This window comes from Mauremys reevesii, linkage group 3 (genome assembly GCF_016161935.1).
Source record: "Mauremys reevesii isolate NIE-2019 linkage group 3, ASM1616193v1, whole genome shotgun sequence".
NCBI lineage: Eukaryota > Metazoa > Chordata > Testudines > Geoemydidae > Mauremys > Mauremys reevesii.
The window spans coordinates 194263083-194280901 of NC_052625.1; the positions used below are offsets into that span (position 1 = coordinate 194263083).

General features: G+C 43.8%; 1 protein-coding gene and 1 long non-coding RNA gene across 2 annotated transcripts in view; one reads left to right on the forward strand and one right to left on the reverse strand.

Annotated features, from left to right (window-relative positions):
* The window catches only part of LOC120400659, a 73025-nt gene that overhangs the window by 25782 nt on the left and 29424 nt on the right, over window positions 1-17819 (forward strand). Inside the window, exon 2 of the long non-coding RNA XR_005595951.1 lies at window positions 4533-4653. This is a non-coding gene — a long non-coding RNA (uncharacterized LOC120400659). The remainder of the gene's footprint in view (window positions 1-4532; window positions 4654-17819) is intronic.
* The window catches only part of RUNX2 (RUNX family transcription factor 2), a 232972-nt gene that overhangs the window by 7991 nt on the left and 207162 nt on the right, over window positions 1-17819 (reverse strand). The window lies entirely within an intron of this gene.

Consider the following 17819-nt stretch of genomic DNA (forward strand, 5'->3'; position numbering starts at 1 on the left):
AATATTTCTGATTTTGTTTTTTGATGAAATCCTGAAAAATTCAACAAACATGAAACATCTTTTTTTTTTTCCTTCAACATTTTCGCAGGTAATGAGATACATTTTCCTACCAGCTCTAGTCCTGATCAGTTATAATCCTAAAATACCTGGTGTCTCTTTTTCCCATGATCAGGGTGTCAGCTGCAGGGTCTGGCTATGATGCATTTTAAGAAATTAAATGTTGTTTGTCTACATTGACATTGTTTTATTAGTATTGTGGTAGACCGTACAGCTCCCAGGCATGGATCACCTGATGCTAGGTGTCTGTACAAGCACAAAAGAGAAGGATTGTACCTGCCCTGATACTATTTATATAATTCATTTTGGTGAAAAGAAATCGGCAAAGCAAAGGTACAGCAGGTATTGAACAAAAGTATTTGTGCACATTATTAGTTAACATAATGCCTCTGCAACAAACTCTAATTTAAAAATAACCACAGCAAAAGAGAAAACCCCACACACTAACTCAACAAGAAAAAGCAGACAAATCACTCAGTAATCTCCCTATCTGAATTCAGTTTCAATTGTACATGGTATTCTCCACTTCCCCTCTGCTGTGGTGTCCTTGTTCACTCTTAAACTTCTGCTGTATTCTACCCCAGAGATGGCTACATTTCAGTGTTTGGTGAACTTATTCCTTCTGAACTGGCAACGTTTAAAAGGCACGTTGGATCCTACTGAAGGAAAGGGGCAATTCAGAAATTTGCATGCTTTGGATATGAGCTTTCAAAATTCTAGATCAATATAAAGAGATTACAATGCTTTTTAATATAACACGGAGCATCACAAAAATACTTTATAGAAAGTGAATCCTTCAGAGCTGGATTTTCTCTTGATGGTATTTATTTGGCCCGTAACGCTGTACTGTCTGAGCACTTCATAGTCTTTAATCTATTCATATTCCCCCAACTCCTCTATGAGGGGGGGCAGGCAGCAGTGTGTGGCCTGGGACCCTCACTGGTGTTGTGGGGGAGGGGTGCTGGCACATGACCGGGAACCCTGTTGGTGCTGGGGAGGGATGTTGGTGGGGCATCAGGCTCCCTACCTGGCTCCGCACCTCCCCGGAAGTGACGACTTCCCCCCCTTTGTCAGCTCCTAGGCTTCTTGCCCTAACCTCTGAGGATAGGACAAGAATGGGGGGAGGGATAGCTCAGTGGTTTGAGCATTGGCCTGCTAAACCCAGGGTTGTGAGTTCAACCCTTGCAGAGGCTACTTAGGGATCTGGGGCAAAAATTGGTCCTGCTAGTGAAGGCAGGGGGGCTGGACTCAATGACCTTTCGAGGTCCCTTCCAGTTCTAGGAGATTGGTATATTTCCAATTATTACCTAAGCAATGGGCTTAAATTGCAGCAAGGGAGGTTTAGGTTGGACATTAGGAAAAACTTCCTAACTGTCAGGCTGGTTAAGCACTGGAATAAATTGCCTAGGGAGGTTGTGGAATCTCCATCATTAGAGACTTTTAAGAGCAGGTTGGACAAACACCTGTCAGGGATGATCTAGATAATACTTAGTCCTGCCATGAGTGCAGGGGACTGACTAGATGGCCCCTCGAGATCCCTTCCAATCCTATGACTCTATAGCAGCTTCACCCCCACTGCCCTAGGCAAATGCCTCCACCCTGTCCTGCAAGGTGATTTCTGTGTTTGATAGTGTGGCTTCACCCACCCACTTGCCTCACTCCTTGCTTCTTCGTGGAGACTATTCACAAGGATGCCCACTGTGATGCAGACACCTGTTCGCTAGCAACTGAACACCCGTCTCATTTCACAGAAACCACAGAACAGTAATAATCAGACAGTAACGACTTCTGCTAACCACCAACCTGAGTCACATTTGAGCTTGTGACATGGGGGTAAAAAAGGCTTCGTAGCCCACTGCCAACTCTGAGACAAGCAGTATGTACAATACCAGAGACTAGAAAATATTATCTTTTGCTGGGTGAGGGTCCATCTAATGCTTTGCTGGTCTCTCTCCAAAATAGAGACAATGGACCCAACATTGCCCTGGTATAAGTGGATGCTGCTCCCTCTTATTTAGTTCATTGTCTCTGGGTGAGAATAGCCCTTCAGATCTGAAAATGGTTCAACTTATTTTTCATACTTGTGATGCAGGGATGCTGGCAGAACAGTAACTAAAGTTGTGTGTGTGTGTGTGTGTACCTGAGTGTGCGTATGTTTGTCTGTTTGTGTGGGAGTATAGTACAGAATATGGGTTTCAGTTTGTGTGAGCATGGTGAGAAGTATTTGCATGTATCTTGTTTATGAGAGTGGGTGGCATAGCATGTTCATGTGTGACAGACAATGTGGTTTGAGGCTGTGTGATTGTGAGATGTGTGAGTTTGTGCGAGAGCATGTCCCGTAAACGCTTCTACTGTTAAGGAGGATTCTTAAGTTTCTGCGTAACAAAAAAGAGTCATGTGTTCCCGTTGCAAGGCTCCATGCTCTTGTTCAGACAGCACCCCAGCTCGGTTTGTTCTGTTGTGCTGAAGAAATGGAACACTTCAAAACTTTCAATAGAATTGGAACATGCAGTTGCTTCTCCAAAACCAAAAACTTGTGTTTAAAACAAAACAAAAACTTTGTTGCATCATTTCAGCTTCTGACCTTTGACAGCTTTAGACACTGAATCAAAACCAAAATTATAGTGTATTTTTTGCTTAAAGAAAACCTCATTATTACTATATATATGCTGGGACAAATTCTTCTTTCACTTATGGTTGTAAACCTTAAGTAACTCCACTGCAGTCAATGGTGTTGCTTGGATTTATAATGTTGCAACTAATCGGTGAATTCCATTCTATCTTCCGTAGGCCCTATGCCAGCAGAACCTCTGCTGTGCATGGGGGGCAGGATTTAGGCTGCCCCAGGGTGTGCTTCTGGAAAGGGCAGAGCCCAGCTCCTTGGGATCTGCATCTGAAGCAGCAGCTTGAGACAAGCTTGGGACAGAGAAGAGCTGTGGATGAAAAGTGCTACGAAATGCTTGTTCTCATCTAGGATTCTTGTTCTTATCAGTTTTCAGAATGGAGAGAGGCAAATAGTGGTTTCCCTCTGGGGTCTGTACTGGGACCAGTCCTATTCAACATACTCATAAATGATCTGGAAAAAGGGGTAAACAGTGAGGTGGCAAAATTTGCAGATGATACAAAGCTACTCAAGATAGTTAAGTCCCAAGTAGACTGAAAAGTTACAAAAGTATCTCACAAAACTGAATGACTGGGCAACAAAATGGCAGATGAAATTCAGTGTTGATAAATGCAAAGTAATGCACATTAGAAAACATCATCTCAGCTATCTATATAAAACGATGGGGTCTAAATTAGCTGTTACCACTCAAGAAAGAGATCTTGGAGTCATTGTGGATAGTTCTCTGAAAGCATCCACTCAATGTGCAGCGGCAGTCAAAAAAGAAATCAGAATGTTGGGAATCATTAAGAAAGGGATAGATAATAAGACAGAAAATATCATATTGCCTCTATATAAATCCATGGTACGCCCACATTTTGAATACTGCATGCAGATGTGGTCACCCCATCTCAAAAAAGATATACTGGAATTGGAAAAGGTTCAGAAAAAGGCAACAAAAATGATTAGGGGTATGGAATGGCTTCCGTATGAGGAGATATTAATAAGACTGGGAATTTTCAGCTTGGAAAAGAGACAGCTAAGGGGGGGATATGATAGAGGTTTATAAAATCATGACTGGTGTGAAGAAAGTAAACGAGGAAATGTTATTTACTCCTTCTTATAACACAAGAACTAGGGGTCACCAAATGAAACTAATAGGCAGCAAGTTTAAAACAAACACAACTAAGTAGTTTTTCATACAATGAACAGTCAACCTGTGGAACTCCTTGCCAGAGGATGTTGTGAAGGCCAAAACCACAACAGGGTTCAAAAAAGAACTAGATAAGTTCATGGAGGATAGGTCCATCAATGGCTATTAGCCAGGATGGGCAGGGATGATGTCCCCTAGCCTCTGTTTGCCAGAAGCTGGGAATGAGCAACAGGGGATGGATCACTCGATTACCTGTTCTGTTCATTCCCTCTGGAGCACCTGGCATTGGCCACTGTCAGAAGACAGGATACTGGGCTAGATGAACCTTTGGTCTGACCCAGTCTGGCTGTTCTTATGTTATGTTTGATAGTCTAGTTAAAGCACAGGGCTGGGATACCGGACACCTGGGTTCAATTCCCAGTTCTGCCCCTGACTTTAGGCTAGTTGTTCAATCTCTCGGTGCTTTCACCTGCACAGGGATTGTGGTAGATCTCAGAGGCCATTAATGCTGTAAGGTAGGAGTAGCTTCCTTGGAGCAGCTCCATATTGTTCTCTCTGCCTCATAGGAAAGATTCTTTCCTACTTCCCATCCCCCCTCCCCAGTGACCTCACCAGTGTCCAGCCACATTATGGAGGTCATGTGATAGGGCATGGCTTTGTGCACAGAAGCAGCATATGGTACCTTAATTCTGAATTCTCTCCCCTCTCACTCTCTAATAGACAAACACACATAGTCTACTGAGAATCATACATCATACCAGGCATCGTAGAGTGAAGTTCCCAGATCTGGCTCAATCTGATGAATCCACAAATATCTGGGATGGCCCCATCAGCGACACAGGTAGGGTCGAGGCGTGCACCTCTTTGCATGTCGACAGAGTTTGAGAGCATGATGTGTGTTTTTGTCCATCCTGGTGACACGGCTGCAGAGCATGCAATGCTGCTTTTGAATTTAGTGGGTAATTGGAGGAAGGCCAGACCTCAGTGAGATTATGGCATTTCCACAAAGTCGAGCCACTTTATGCTATATATAATATAGATGAATATTAATTTTCTTCAAAGACAGTTGAAGCAGCCACATGTTTTACCTGGCAAATGTATTCAGGGTGACTCATTCCAAGAACACTCTGAAAAATCCCCACCTCCCTTTTACCTCTAGGAAATTCCCTTTTCATGGGAATGAAAATCACAGCTCCCACGCCCACAGATTTCAGGGCCTTGGCCCTTCGAAAGGCTACAGAGACTAATCAGCCTTGCAGCAAACGCAACGCTTTCCCCATCCGGATCGTATTTTTCAATCTGAACATTTTTATGGTAGGCTTAAGCGACTTCCTATGTTCCTGTTGTTGCTTTTAATTTTTTCCTACTTTGGGTGAAACCCCTGCAGGGGGAACTGCACAGGGGGAAAAAGAGAGAGAGAGAATAAATAAATAATGAAGAAAATGTTTCTCTTTCCCCTCCCAATGTAATGAATGTATGGAAAGCTTTAAGCTGCAGCAGTATTTTGACACTGTGCACAGTACTGCTCTCTCTCCACCCCCTATTCCTTTGAGGTTCATCTTTCAGACCACAGCTCTGTTCCACTGCCAACTTGTTGGAAGTGTTTAGTGACTGGAGAACTGTTGCCTGCTCTCTTCAGAACTTCACACTTCATTTTTCCAGATCCCTGCGAGCAGCAGCAAATATTTCACCAGCCTGGTTTGCTGGCTACTACCATAAATCAGACTTAGAATGCAAAAAAATATCCAGGCCTGTCAAGGCATTAAGCTTTTATTTTCAGGCTGAATCCAGTGGTAAATGAGGGCTTGTATTTTCCTTTAAAACTGTAAAGGGATTTTAAGGATTGTCGTTGGACAGTGGCCAGATCCAAAAGATACAATGCAGAATGTAACTGGTTAGAGGAGATTTGAAAAAGTCTTAAGTATGAAAAATGGCTTTTCTTAAAGGTTTTTCAATGAAATGTGAAACTGGGCTTGAATTTCGTAAAGGCTTTGGGCATAGACTGCTTATGAGGAAAGCAAGAGGAGAAACACAAGAGGAAGATCTTTCTGGAAGTATAAGAGGCTATTTGTTCAGGCAAATGGGCCCATTCATTAGCCCATTACCTGCCACTATTGTCAATGTGACAGTGAGGAAAAACTGAGTAGACAGATTTATTTTCTTGACAGTAATTGCTTGAAAATTCAGATGTACACTAGGACACCTAGTGCAAAGCGATTGTGGAAATACACTGAAGCAAGCTTGCAAGGTGCAATAAGTCAGGAATCTTGCTCTCAGTGCGGATGCTGTAGAGAGAACAGGAGTAGACCGGAGGCTGGCTTTTTAAAAAAAAATAAAAGCCTCTTGCAGCAAAGAAGCAGAACCCCCCTGCTCTGCTATTCATTACTGCAAGCAAACAGCAGCATGGCTTAGTGAATAGACGCTAGACCGGTAGTCTGGAAATCTGGGTTGTATTTCTCTGCAACTGACTTGCTGCGTGGCCTTGGTCCATTAAGTTTTAGAAATCTGGTGCCTGAATGCCCTAATTTGCATATTTGATTAATTTAACTTATTTTCCCAATTTAAATGATAACAAGTGTCCCGATTACTTGAAAGGAAGCCTGGCAAGGCTCTCTCCAGCATGGAATGAACTTTCTGAACACAGGAATTGCTGTGCCCCTGACAGGCTCCCTGGGTTGGTGTCCTGGTAACTCTGGTGGCTCTGTGGGTTCTGCCCTTGGTTACTCCTTGTCCTAGGCAGTGAGTGGAGGGCCTGTGGTTGAGTTGGTGGCCCACGGTATGGGCTGCTGCTTGCCCTGGGATGGAAGGGGGATCTGGCTGGGCTGGCAGCCCCTAGCTGCTGACTAGCCCTGGCTGACCCCTTGCTCACTGGCTGAGGTAGAGGAGCAGGCTCTAGTCAGCTGCCTCCCAGCATCCCTGCCCAATGACAGCTGCTTCACACATGGACCTCTATTCTCAGGGCAAGTCACTTAATCTTCCCAGGCATCAGTTTCCCCATCTCTAAAATGGGGAGGATGATACCTCCCCTCCTTTGTGATGTGCTTTGAGAGCTAGACATGAAAGTGCTACATAATTGCTAATTCTTCTTAATGGTATCATCCAGGGTGGCCTTGTGGTTGAAACACTGGTCTGGGCTCAGACCCTAGCCCTGCCACAAAATCCCAGTGGGAGACTTTGGGCAAATCACGTCACTGCTCTGTGCCTCCGTTTCCCATCTGTGAAATGGGGATAACGAAATCTACTATGCACAGGTGTAATGAGGCTAAACTGATGGACATTTCAAGGTGCTCAGACATCATGGCCATAGAAAAGCCGCCAACTACATACAATTTTGCAAATATATTGGAATCAATTTTTCTTTTATGGGGACAAAGAGCCCTTTCCCAGTCTGCATGCTGGACAACTGCACCCGTACATAGCATGTCAATTTTGTAGCAGGCAGGGTATCTGCTTCAACAAGGGCTGAAAGCAAAAACGACTGCAATTCAGATTAAACCAACATGATAGGCTATGGTTGTTTACTCTCACTTTGCCTGATGCTGCTTTTCCTGATACCCACAGCACTTGGGATAATAATGAACAGCACTTTTAGATGGCTTCACAAACATTAACTAATTATCACACACACACAGACACACCTTGAGCAGGTAGGTCGGGTTAGCTTCTTTAGCCGCAATTGACAAGCATAGAGAAGCTGAGTGACTTGCCGGCTGCCACACACACTCAGGCCCTAAGAAGGTAGGGGCAGGGGCTGTCTTCTTTATGTTTGTAAAGGATCTTATACACTCAGGGTGTTCTGTCCATAACAAATAATAACCAAAAATAAGGGAACTGATTATATTTGGAGAGACTGATTGGTGGTAAATAAAATTACTGAAGCCACAGGAGAAAAATGGTGATGACAGATACCTAACTCTTGTTCCTTTTTATGACCAGAATGATTGCCAAGGGGCTTATTCCCAAACAGATGGCATGTCTGTGAACGAGCTACATAATTTAAGATTTCTTTCCGGGACGAGGATGCTGTGGATTTGCTCACTGGATTCACAAAGATAATCTTTCATGTGCTCTTTGCATGCCTGGAGAGAGAGAAGGGGCATCTCCAGGCACATGTGTCCCATGCTGAGCCAGAGGCATTCCCAGTTAAAGACATATCCAGCCTGCATCCCCTTCTCCCAGTTCTCCTGAGGTCTCTGACTCGCCTCTCCTTGCTGGGTCTGATCTGAATGCTTTCCTTTTTATGTTTCCTCACTGCTGCCCGCTACATTTGTTGCAAAATTTCCCACCTCCTCTGACCTTGCTGCTGCTGCGTCTTGGGTGTTCTGTATTTGAGGCTGCTTCAGCAGCAGGCTCTGAGTCAATTAATTTTCCAAATTATAGCTAACTCAGCAAGCCGTTCACAAGCAGCAAAGTGGGGAGGCTAGTTTTGCTGGAGGAAAAGGAGTTTAATTGCTGGATTTTTTTTAGCTTGGAGTATGGTGAGGGCAGGCAGGAATGGATGGGTGCTACTAAGCACAACAACTTTCCAGATACATTTAGGGTGCATGCACCAGATTTACAATCAGTAAAGGGACTGACTTTCCTCTCACTAGGAGAATCGGGCCCTGAGAAAAAAAAATTCCTCTACCTTTAGAATTGTTGCAGGGTTTCGCAATTGTGGGGGGAAACAGGCAGATCTTGCCTTCAGTGGAGTTGCTCCTGACTGACACTGGTGTAGGGCAGAATTAGGGCAGATCTCTTGCTATATTTTTAATAGCACTGAGCACACTGATGGTGCTTAACAAATATATTAGTTAATAATCATACTAACTAACTTGAGAAAGAAGGTTTGCTGGTCAGGGTGTTAGCCTTGATATGGGAGATCTCTGCTCACTACCCTGCTCCACCATAGACTTCCTGTGTGACCCAGGCAAATCACTTAGAGCCAAATCTTTAGAAGGACCTAGACACCTAACTCCCATTAATTTCAAAGGGAGTTAGGTGCCTAAATACCTTTAAAAATCTGGCCCTTAGTCTTGCTGAATCTAAGGTCCTCATCAGTAAAATGGGAATATAACAACAGTGCCTTACATCCCAGGGGTGTTGAAAAAATAAATACATTAAAGATTATAAGGTGCTCGGTTGCCATAGTAATGGCAGGGCATATAAGAACTTTTGATAAATAATAACGTAAACACTCTTTCTCTGTGGTTGTCACTATGTAATTACAGTGGTTTTTTTAAATGATTTTAATCAGTCATCTTATTTGTCTATCGCTGCTGTGTAACATGGAGATTTAGAAGCACAGTACCTAAGTGTGTGTGTGAAATGAACAACTTTGCACCTTCTCTCATTAAAATATATGACACAGACTTACCTCGCCCTTCAATTTAACAAAAACAGTGGTTGCCACAGAAGAATCTGTAAGCATATATGTTACACCCTTTGAGCCAGATTCATCATTGCTCCGTGTAGTCATTGATTCTAGTGCAAGGTTGGAGCACAACAGTCGGGGCTGAATTATCTTCTGATGTAAATGACACAACTCCATTGAAGTCAATGCAGCCACGCCCCCTTACTCCAGCAGAGAGTTTAACCTGGCCTTTCTGATTTGATAGCATTTTCCCTCCACTTTGCACAGGGGTAAAGGACCGTACAAGATGCAGAGCAATAGTGAGTCTCTCGCCTCCAGATTATATCCATCAGTGTAACAGAGGCTGGACGTATAGTGTCTTTCTGGACCAAATCCAGACCTGACTTGCATTGACTTCAGTGGAGTTCTATGGAATGTAAATCAGGGTGGCATATTGAACGCTTTGTATATCGCCTCTTGATTTTAATAATAAATTGGCTTATTTATTAGAAACATTATGGTTTCAGTGCACTGATACTCTTTGAAGAACACCGTGCTAGGGTTTTCTTCACTTTAGTAAAATCTGTCCTTGGTGCCATCTGTCTCTTTGGCAGCCTTCTCTAGCAGTTATCTTGGCTTTTTAGAAGTTGCCTCTGGGTTTGTCATCTGGTTAGGCTGTTTGCTTGTCTGGGTAGTGAGGTCCCTTAAGACTGCAGCATCCTTTTATCTCACCTTGGCTTCATTCTGAGCCATTCACACAATTGCATCCCTTTGGAAATGTGCTTCTGCACAAACCCCTCGGGAGATCTGGGAATGACGTGTGCACTGCATTGTGGGTAATATACATGTACTGTTGGTATGTCCAGGCATGTTTTGCAGGAAACTCAATGTGTCTGTCACTCTTCAGTTAGTTTTAGTTAAGGTGAAGGCCCTCTGTGACACAGTTCCTCTGTCTAGGACAAGAAAACATTTTTAAAGAGTGCACACACTTAAAATATCCTCACATGTCATCCAGCCCCAAATTGGCCACCTCCAAATGTGTCCTCAAAAGTTTGATGCATGTAAGAGCTGGGGATGGCCTTTTCAGAAGTGTTTAGCATGGGCCTAATTCTTCTCCCCCTGAGTTCAACCAAAACTGAGCACTTTGGGGAATGCCACCCTATGATCTAAGGGCCAGATCCAAGACTGGTGTAAATGGGCACAGGTCCATTGATGCTGAGGCTGTTCATAATGGATGCTACAGAATAGTAATCTTCCCAAATACAGCGTATGTTCGAGTGGAATGTAGAAGCCCCAATCAGGGTTCAAGGCCTCATTGTGCTAGGCAGTGTATGTACGTACATGAGCACACACACTAAAATAATAGTCCCTGTCATGCTGAAGTGCAGTCATTCCTGGGGGTGGGGGAGGTGTTTAGTGGAGGTGGTGGGCTGAATTGGAAGGCACCACTAAATTTCCACGCAGGATACTAAATAAATAAATAAAGACAGTGGTAGATTGTCTTCTCATCACTGAGTTCCTTTTTGCCTTTAGTCTCTCAGCTATAAATAGGAGAGTCTTTGTTCTGTACCCTTCGGATCATAGCTACAAACATGAACTGTGGAAGACTCTCTCAAGTCTTTCCATGTTCCTTAGTTGTTCTCCTGCGAGGAGGTCATTACACAAACAAACAAGCTGCTTTGTTTGTTCTTTCTCTGAAGTCACAATTTCTTCCATTAAATGTTTATGCATTCCGGAGTCAAGTAACTTGACTTGCTTCTTGGGAACCCAAGGGTGGTGATTCACACTACTTTCTTATGAATTTGAAGATGCATGCTGGATGGGTTTGGTTAATGATGTAATTAGCCTGTTTTTAGTTGAGGCTTAACCTTTTGCTGAAATCAAAACACAACTAACATTTATTTTGGTACTAATGGGGGAATATTTTCTTAAATAGTAAATTCAGTGCTGGTGGATGGATGCAGACTTGGCAGCCTTTCAGGCTGCGAGCCTGATCCAGAGTCCCAGTGACGTTAATGGGAATCATTCCATTTTACTTTCACTCACGCCCTATGATCTAGCCATAGAACAGGTAAGGCAGTGCAGGCTTCCCACACAACGTGCCACCAATGTCCTCAACTCTGACCTGGAGGAAATGCGAGAATAACTTAATGGCCCAATCAGCCCCTGGGCTCTTTTTTGGAATGTTCAACCAGGGATTCTAATTATAGTGTGGGCTTCTGTGTTATGCAGGGACCAGGTGAGAGCACCAAACAGCTTGGTCACTACTGACTTGGGCTAGATTTGATCCAGTGACGTAGAGGCATGGAATCCATTCCTGATGCACATTCATTCACTGCTTTTCAGCCTTCTCACTTACTCATTCATCTGTGTAGCTGTTTTTCCCCCTTATTTTTATCTCCCCTGTTCAGTTCATCCTGATTTCCCCCGATTTTTTTTTTAATATACAAAAGAACTAAATTCTATAAACCCCTCAGTATTGCTATCCGGCCTTTTTTTTTTTTTTCAACTTGGCATCATTTATGAAGTTTCCCTTTGTACACTTTCCTGTTCCTGTATTTCAGGCCTTCAAGTATCGTATGCAATAACCAAACTGTGGTTTTCCCATGGAATTGTATTGTATTGATGGCAACTGTTGTAATGCATTTTCATATCAGGATGATGTCTGATAAAAGAAACTTTATAGTGTGTGCTGCACAAAAATCTCTGTGCTACACTAGATGGTGCAGAGTGTATCTGTGTATATGTTGTGGAGAGCAATCCTGTGTTGGACTGGGGAGTGGACAAGGTAACCTAATAGGCTTTTTTTACCTGCAGTTTGGATGATCAATTATTACAATATAGGTGCACGTAGGACCGTAACTTCAGCAGTGATTTGTGTGTGTGTGTGTGGTTTAATTTTGGAATAGCTGAGCTCATGGTTCAATGCAGAATGTTATTTCCATCCTCAGTTCAGTGTCCCATCTGTCTCCACAAGTATCTACTTGGCTGCTGCAGTTATGCTCTGATGGGGCAGTCTGATTTGCCTTTTCTGCCATTGAGAGCAGTGTGTGGGAGTTCAGCTCCCCATCAAATCATAGCTTCTGGCTACAGAACTTCTATTTGTGGAGCAGTGGTGCTTAGTGGCCTCAGTCAGGAATCAGGGCATGATTGTGGTAAGCACTGTACGGACAAGTAAAACAATGACAATCTGCACCGAACAACCCATGGCTTAGCTTTCACTCTGTTTTGTTAGCAGCCCAGAAGAGAAGGCGATTTGTGGACCAGCACCTTCTCCAGCGGCTAGGGATGGCTAATTCTCAAAAATCTATCAGGCTGGCTTCTCTTTTCCCGTCTTTGTTTCAGCGCTGTCACCTCACCTCAAGAATCTCAGCCAGCAGCGCCTCCTATCATTGAGTACTGCCTGTGGAAATCTCTCTATGGAATGTGCATGCTCTGTCTTTGATTGTGGGGATCAAAGTACACAACCTGGCCTACTAATGCAAAACGCCCACCTGGCAACAAGTGGCCTGCTACAAGGTACAGACTCCGTTTAAGAACTGAGCCTGTAGTTTGTCATTTACTCCAAATCTGATATGATTTCTTGGTTGGTTGGTTGATTTCTTTGCCCTCTGCTGCTTACGGAAATGTGCAGTATGGAAATTGGCCTTTGTTTTAGGTGCCACCTGTTTCCATTACACATCATCCCTACCAGTACTTGTGGTCTAGTTTATTAATTGGTTCATAATTTAACACTCTTTTAGATTTCAGCTCTTTTGTCATTTCAGCATCCACTTCTCTCATTTGAGATACAGTTTGCTTCCCTTTCTATGCTTTCCTGAGCTTTTGATCCTCTTATGTTTAACTTAGCTTGTGAGTTGTCGCATTGCAGCTCTGTTTTCATGTGTCTCCTATTACTTCCTTTACCCTTCTTGTCTCCTCTCTTTTGCGATGTCTTCTCTTCCTGGGCTTTCTCTCCTTGTTCAGTTTTGCTTTATGACAGGGAGAAATTAGCATTGGGGAAACTAAGTTTAGGTTTTGTAAGGACTCAACCACTCCCAGTCTTTATTTAGGCCTAATCTGATGGTATCTAGTTTACTTTGATAGTATCTAATTCCAGTTCTGCTGCTTCATGTTGGAGTCTGTTTTTGAAATTTTTTTGTTGAAGAATTGCCACTTTGAGGTGTGTTATTGAGTGACCAGAGAGATTGAAGTGTTCTCCTCAAAGTGGCAATTCTTCAACAAAAAAACTTCAAAAACAGACTCCAATGTGAAGCTGCAGAACTGGAATTAATTTGCAAACTAGATACCATCAGATTAGGCCTGAATAAAGACTAGGAGTGGTTGGGTCCTTACAAAACCTAAGCTTAATTTCCCCAATACTAATTTCTCCCTACTGTTCAGGGGCGGCTCTACCTTTTTGGCCGCCCCAAGCAGTCATGCGCGGGAGGTGCCCCAGAGCCGCGGGAGCAGCGGACCTCCCGCGGGCATGACTGCAGAGGGTCCGCTGGTCGTGCGGCTCGGCTGGACCTCCCGTGGCTGCGGACGGTTCGCAGGTCCGGCGGCTCCGCTTGAGCTGCCGCAGTCATGCCTGCGGGAGGTCCAGCTGAGCCGCGGGACGAGCGCCTCCTCCGCAGTCATGCCTGCGGCAGGTCCGGTCGTCCCGGGGCTCCGGTGGACCTCCCGCAGGCATGACTGCAGCAGGTCCACCGGCCCAGCCTGCCGCCCCCCCGGGAAAGGGCCACCCCACGCGCATGCTTGCCGCGCTGGGGTCTGGAGCTGGCCCTGCTACTGTTACTCACACCTTCTTGTCAACTGTCTGTAATGGGCCACGCTCTTACCACTTCAAAAGTTATTTTTCCTCCCTTGGTATCCTGCTATTAATTGATTTATGTCGTTAGACTGACCTAACACTTGGTAAAGCACCCCCATCCTTTCATGTATTTATACCTGCTCCTGTATATTTTACTTCATACATCTGATGAAGTGGGTTCTAGCCCATGAAAGCTTATGCCCAAATAAATTTGTTAGTTTCTAAGGTGCCACAAGGACTCCTCATTGTTTTTGCTGAAATCTCTTTGTTCCTCACCACTTTAAAAATGGAGTCTCTTACTGCCTTGCTTTGTCACTGTCTGGACTGTCACACCAAATTCATAATCCTCATCATTTCTGGTTTCTGGGGCATTTGATGGGACTAACTTTTTTTCATTTCTTTTTTTGCAAAACTCCATCTTTTCAGGGTTTATCCATCACCTCCTGAATTTATTGGTAACGAAACAAGACTGCCATCTTAAAACTGAGACTAAGACTACAGCAAATCTGATAAATGTTTTTAGACTTTGCACCACAGAATCCACATCTCTCTAATAGTATATATTTCTGGGAGAGGGGATTTATTGTAGCGGTAAGAACATGGGACTGGGAATCAGGAGACTCCTAAGTTATCTTCCAGCATCTACAAAAGACTTGTTGTAGGATGTTGGGTGAGTCACAGAGTTGGTTCAATCTTATCTCCAGTTGTTTGATTTCAAGAACTAAACTAATAACTTGGCAGACGTCATGATCAACATGACAATGTCCTTAGAAGAAAATGATACATGGTTAATTCGATGGGTCCAAGTCCTCGGAGTTCCAAAACATTTGGAAAGTTAGCTCTCCACAGACTAAGCTTCCCTGAGAAGCTCAGGGTAGAATTACCACATGCTTGGGCTAGGGATAGCTCAGTGGTTTGAGTATTGGCCTGCTAAACCCAGGGTTGTAAATTCAATCCCTGAGGGGGTCACCTAGGGAGCTGGGGCAAAATCAGTACTTGGTCCTGCTAGGCAGAGGGCTGGATTTGCTGACCTTTCAGAGTCCCTTCCAGTTCTATGAGATAGGTATATCTCCATATATTAAAAATAAATGCTAAACCCATTTCTAATGGAAATAACACACACCCTCCAAGGCTTTGTAGATAAGTCAACATTTGGAAGCTAAATAGAGGAAAGCTTTTATTAGCCGTTTGAAAATAATTAAACTTCTGGATGGCTTTATATTGAGAAAGACAGTGTGCGCTTTGGATCCTCGGGTGAGGTTACTATCTAGATGTAGCTAAGCCTAAACTGCCCCCCTTTTCTCAGTCCCATAACATAGTGAGGAGTGTCGAGTGGCATTAGTGCAAGTTGAATCAATAAAAAACTTTCAGGTGAATCAGTGGGACAGAAATGAAAGAGGTGAACCTCACAGGGTCCTTGTCACCTTAGTTGAGGTTCTGTAAAATATGAAATGAGTAGAAATGTTTCAATGAATTAAAAACAAAAGCTGTAACCATTCCCTTGCTCTGAACTCACAACAAACAGTGATGTTTTTCTCTGTAAACCAAGCCACTTTACCTACACTTTGTGTTTGTGAAGCACTAGTCTTACCTGGGGCACTGTATAAACGAATACCAATCACAATGCTTATAGGAGCCCATTCTGTACCAACCTGAAACAGAGAGAGTCAGACCCACTGCCCAAGATGGGGAAGTGCAAACTGAGAATGTAAAAGCAACTAATGAGGCCAGACTCGCGTGGCTCAGTCCTGTACCCCCTTGCTATTCAGCATCTATGTGAAGCGGTTTGGCAGCTGGTGAAACAGCAGGGGCTACGGTGCCAGCAATACATCGATGGCGCTCAGGCAGTGCATCTCCGTTACATCAGATGTCAACAGCAAGATCTCCTTAGACAAAATCGGCAGTTGGGTGCAGGCAAGTGGCAAAAACGAAACCCCGACAAGACTGAGAAAATGTGTCACCTCTATAACATTCCAGTACTGATGGCATCTGCCTGCTGACTCTTAATCTAGTTCACCACCTTGAGAGCCGTTTGAACGCCTCATTGTTGCCGGATGTTCAAATAGCTCTGATGCCCCCCCCCCCCCAAAAAAAAGTCTGTATCCCTCTGCATGTGGCAGAAGATTATGCCCCCATATGCATGCGCACACCTCGCCACAGTGATCCGTGCATTTGTGATCTCTAGGTTTGATTATTGCAAGTCATTTTATCTAGGGTTGAAGCCGCACCTCTGAAAAAGCTTCCTCTTGTACAAAGAGCAGCAGCCAGTGCAGGAGACAACACCAGCTGCTGTGATCACATCACGCTGTGCCCAAGCTGCCCATTGAATCTGAAGTCTAGTTCAAGGTCTCTCTCCTGATAGTCAAAGCCCTCCATAGCATCAGCCCCAGCTATCAGTGAGATCGCCTCTCTCCCTGCAGCCATGACCGCCCACAACAACATTGCACTGGCTTAATGGAACTGCTGAGCAATAAGGGGAACTCTTATGAGTCACCATCTCTTGAAGTCTCCAAACCAGGACTGGATGCCTTCCTGGAAGATGTGCTTTAGCCAAACGCAAGTTATTGGTCTCAATACAGGGGTAACTGGGTGACATTCTATGGCCCATATTATACAGGAGTTCAGACTTAATGATCTAATGGACCGTTCTGGCCTTAAAATCTATGAATCTGAGTGAAAAATTGTTAGGAGATGTGTTCCTGGAGTAAGGAACTTACTCCTGCAACAGAAACGAATGGTATCTGCATTCAGACCTAAGTGCAAAACTCATTTCTTCAACATAGCTCTCCCACAATACATTTTTCAAACTCTCACACAGTTCTACAACACACAGGTTCACTTTCACACAGAAACATAAAGGCCCCCCCACAAAAAAACTCACAAAAAACCAAAACCCAAATACTGTGTAATCAAACTATTTTTCCCCAGGATGGGAAGGAAACGAGTGTGAGAGGTTTCAGAGTAGCAGTCATGGTACTTGTGGCACCTTAGAGACTAACAAATTTATTTGAGCATAAGCTTTCGTGGGCTACAGCCCACTTCTTCAGATGCATAGAATGGAACATATAGTAAGGAGATAGATATATATATACATACAGAACATGAAAAGGTGGAAGTAGCCATATCAACTCTAAGAGGCTAATTAATTAAGATGAGCTATTATTAGCAGGAGAAAAAAAACTTTTGTAGTATAATCAAGATGGCCCATTTCGGACAGTTGACAAGAGGTGTGAGGATACTTAACACGGGGAAATAGATTCAATCTGTGTAATGACTCAGCCATTCCCAGTCTCTATTCAAGGCTAAAATTAATGGTATCTAGTTTGCATATTAATTCAAGTTCAGCAGTTTCTCACTGGAGTCTGTTTTTGAAGCTTTTTTGTTGCAAAATTTTCACCTTCAAGTCTGTTACTGAGTGACCAGAGAGGTTGAAGTGTTCTCCTACTGTTTTTGAATGTTATGATTCCTGATGTCAGATTTGTGTCCGTTTATTCTTTTGCATACAGACTGTTCGGTTTGGCCAATGTACATGGCAGAGGGGCATCGCTGGCACATGATGGCATATATCACATTGGTAGATGTGCAGGCGAATGAGCCCCTGACGGCGTGGCTGATGTGATTAGGTCCTATGAAGGTGTCACTTTAATAGATATGTAGACAGAGTTGGCATCGGGCTTTGTTGCAAGGATAGGTTCCTGGGTTAGTGTTTTTGTTGTGGGGTTGCTGGTGAGTATTTGCTTCAGGTTGGGGGGCTGTCTGTAAGTGAGGACTAGTCTGTCTCCCAAGATCTGTGAGAGTGAGGGATCATCTTTCAGGATAGGTCGTAGATCTTTGAGGATGCACTGGAGAGGTTTTAGTTGGGGGATGAAGGTAACGGCTAGTG